The sequence below is a fragment of the Embiotoca jacksoni genome, unplaced genomic scaffold, assembly GCF_022577435.1.
Source record: "Embiotoca jacksoni isolate LCO1_2020_lvr unplaced genomic scaffold, fEmbJac1.0.p SCAF_33, whole genome shotgun sequence".
Lineage (NCBI taxonomy): Eukaryota > Metazoa > Chordata > Actinopteri > Embiotocidae > Embiotoca > Embiotoca jacksoni.
In genome coordinates this window covers 2,167,367-2,171,655 of record NW_027185385.1, presented here as the reverse complement: position 1 = coordinate 2,171,655, position 4,289 = coordinate 2,167,367, and positions in this window count along the sequence as shown.

Here is a 4,289-nt window from a genome sequence, read left to right as displayed (position 1 = left end):
GCTGAAGAGGTGTTTTTTCAACTCATACAAACATAAAGCTTCTTCATCTTCAGACACTTACATTCCCAGCAGGTTTGAAGGTTTTTGACTGTGACTCTACATACAATAAAGTGCACCTTGAATTTGGGTTAGTCCTACCTATGTTACCACAAAGTTTTTTCTGAAACCATTCCTGGTCTGGATTTTACAGTCGTTATGTTCTCTTTTTCATGGTTTTACATCAAAACATCTGAATTCAGGTTTATTTTCACTTTTGTTGTTTGCGTACAGTAATGCTTTTATTTGTGCCTCGTGAAGATCTTCAGGCTGCGTCTCTGCACAAATACACCTGCTGTACAAATTAAGTCATTCTTATAATTATCAATGAAAGGAAGCCAATAACTGACAGACTTCTCATTGATGGTAAATCTGATTAACACCCTTTAAATTCTGACCCAAAGCTACAACCATAATAAACTTCTTATGCAAGGTAAACGTGTGTGTGTGTGTGTGTGTGTGTGTGTGTGTGTGTGTGTGTGTGTGTGTGTGTGTGTGTGTGTGTGTGTGTGTGTGTGTGTGTGTGTGTGTAATGACTCAGGAGTTGCAGTGCGAGGTGAGGTGTGTCAGTGTGCAGAATGAGTGATTACAGTGGACAGTAATCCTGCAGATGGATTAGCAGGTGGTATTAGGGGAAGTGGGGGTGTAGCACACCGCCACCTCTGAACTGTCACAATATGGAACAGCAGCTCGCCGGTGCCTTACCTCCGTCTGCTTCACCCCAGCAGCACACACACACACTCAACCCTTAACACACTGTGCACACACTCCACACAACCAGGACAGAGGCCAGAGACCTGTTGAAAGGGTTCATCACAACACTTTACCCCTGCTGCTGTTGTATACACATCAAATCTTGTGTCTCTGCTTCCATCCCACTTCCTGTTCCACCTGTACCACTTCCACATGTTGAAGTCCCCTTGTGAAAGACACTGAACCTCAAGTTCCTCACAATGGGAGGCGAGTTCCTCTGCTGACTGTGGTGTGTGTGTGTGTGTGTGTGTGCGTGAATTGGTGGATTTGAGACCACGAAAGTAAACAGGTCCTGTATAAGTGCAGCGCTCTACATTGCCGAATATGAGAGCGACTTCACACCGTCGTTGAAGAGGAGCGGACCAGAACAATCTACAGCCTGTATGGGAAGGAGGTGTGTTGCACTGCAAATGGTGTTAACACCAGACTTCTTTGTTGCCCTCCTAAAAGAAAAAATGCATATCTGTATCCATGTGTGTAATTGTGCTGAATACGGAAAACAATTTTTTTTGGATAAAACTGCACATTTTAGAGTGACCTTTTATTGTGACCAGTCCAAGGTACAGTAATTATGCTGTTTAATCAGCGTCTTGATGTGGATGAATCATTTTGATAAAGGTGAAGTGTTCACTAACACAGATTTTTAGCAAATTTTTAAACACAATTTGAGAGACATAAACCTTTTGTGTTCATAGAAGAAGTCTTAAATCCCCCAACTTATTGAAAATGGGAGCGAAAACAAGTGTTGCATTAATATTTTTGTAGAGAGCAGATAAAGGCAACCTACAAATGAGATAGAAATATTATACTCTGTCATTTATTATTGAGAAAAATTATCCAATATTATGTATCTGTGTGAACCTCTATCAGATCATCTGGAGGTAAAATTGGAGTCAGATGTTTTCAGTCAGTGGAATGATAATGGATGAGGGGCCGCTCTGTTTTATTTACATCACAGGGATAAAAAACTTTTGTGCAATCATGTAATCGTATCTCGGCACAACAGAAGAGGAGAATCTCAGAAAAAGAGTTGTTGATGCTCATCAGGCTGGAAAAGGTTAAAAAATTATCTCTAAAGAGCTCCGACTCCATCAATCCACAGTCAGACAGACAGACTGGGTAAAAACCACAGACTGTTTATAAAAATGTTTGTAGCTTCAGGTCTGTAAGATGGTTCTGATCCAGAAGTGTCTTCAGCTGCAATACCAGCGAGTGCCACTAGAGGTCGGCTCCAAAAAGCCTCCGGCTCCATAGACTCCCATTCAACTTCTCTCATCAAATCCAAAGTGAATAAAATGTGTCCATCAGTTATCTCGGTGTTGTTAGCTAAAGTCACTCCTTCTTATTAGTTTTCTGGAGGTCCATCTGAAAATAATCCCTCATTCATTAGAAAAGAAGATTCAAGAAGACCTGTTTTTGGGGGCGTGTCTGTTTGATTGACAGGCCTGTGGTGCAGTCAGGTTACAGCTATCGGTGGGCGGGACGTAGTATCGTCAGGTTTCCAATCAGATTGGTCAGATCCACCGCTGGCTCCTCCCCCAGCTCGTCCAAATATGGTCACTTCCTGCTCCAAACCGCTCCGAACTAGCAAGATGGTGACGGACAGAATCTGAACTGGAAAAACGTATTGTTGATGCTTGAGACCAAAATAAAACTCTTTGATTTAAATGTGAAGTCTTATGTTTGGAAAAAAATAAAACATTGCAAACCAACATAAGAATTTCATCCCCTCTGTGGGACATGGTGGTGGGAGTGTTGTCACCTGGTTTACTGCACCAGGACAGCATGATACCATTAATATCAGAATGAAATCTGAATTATAGCAGGGAATTCTTCAGGAAAATGTTAAGACATCTGTCGGGGAACTGAATCTGAAGAGAAAGCGGGTCATGCAGCATAACAACAACCATCAACACACACATTGTTTCACCTAACAACAGGTAAAGAAGAATAAAGGGAATGTTTTGGAAGTCCTGATCTCAATCCGACAGGAAGGTTGTGGAAGGACCTGAAGTGAGCCGGTCATGTAAGGAAACAGTTCTGTACAGAAGAACAGGTTAAAACTCCTCAGAGCTGACATCCAATAATGATCGACAATTACCAGAAATGTGTAGTTGCAGTTATTTCTGCACAATACTGAAAGTTGTATGTAATATTCGATCCTTTTTCTCAATCCATAAATGGCTGTGCTTATTTTTGCGATCTCATTTGCTTAATTGGGTTCTTATCTTAAAACTGTTGTGCAAATGTGATGTTTCAGGTCACTTTGTAATCTTTTTTTAAGAGAAGTTGTGATATCAAGTTTGTGCAAAGCAGCGCTATTATTTGCTGGTTGATCCTTCATGGATGCAGATCATAATCTCTGAATAATCCATGACTGTAAATTGTATTGATACAAACCTGCAGCAGCATCACATGATATGTGAGTTGTTGTAAATGGCCTCTCATTTATGGCAGGCGTAAGGTGGAGGCCCCTCTGAGCTTTATGCTTGTTTTCTTTACACTCTGTTAAAGGTTGAAGGTGATAACAAATGAAATGTCTCAAAGAAGAAGAAAAAAAAAAATCAGATAAGAAAAACTACCTGGTGGAACAGAATCTTTGGGTTCCTGCGTTCTCCTTTTGCACCTTAATTTCATATATTAATTCATCAGTGGTTTTCAGTCATGACCACACTCTCTTTCTTCCAGTGATGAATTGCTGAAGTTTTGGTGAAAATCCTTTGAGAGAACGAGCAGGTTTTTTTCTTTACTGCAGCAGAGAGGGGAAGAAGATAAAAAGGGGGCTGATGATTGAGTGTGCTCTGACCTCTGGTGGACGGCCGTCTTTACCTCTTTCAGACTGGTTTAATTTGGTTAAATTGGCAGGCCAAATAAAAATAAGAATTAATTTAGCAATATGTTTTTGTGTGGCTATAGTATGATGAGTTAAGATAAATCTAAAATGCATTGTGGTATGTTTGCATTCATGAAAATGCATTCTTTAAAGCTAGACTGGGTCATTAATCTATAAAAGAGTGCACGAAATTTTTAAAAAAAAGTTGAAATAGAGACAACCAGAAAATAAGAGATCCAAACTGAAACGTTCTTGTTAACAGAAATCATTTCTGACATCTTTTGGAACAGGCGATGCTTTCTTTTGGGCTAAAACCACAGACCGTCTGTAAAAGGAAACACAGAACCGCTAGATGGCACCATTGTACATGTGACGCGTTGAATCCGTCACTAATATGCACCACGAAGAAGAAAAGGCACATGCTGCCTTCCTTGACCTCGGGATAAGTAGGAAAGTAGGGACGCATCAGAAGTCTTAAATTATCTAATGCTGCGAAGTCAAATCGTTTTTTAAACTTGAAGAGGATATCTGATGTCAGTCTGTAACAGGATGGACCGCTGTTTAAAAAAAAAAATCATTTAAAGGTGGTTTAATTCAGAAAATAGTCCTCTCCATTGTGTCTCTAAAGCATTAAAACCTACGTAGCCGATAAACCTGAACGCAGCTC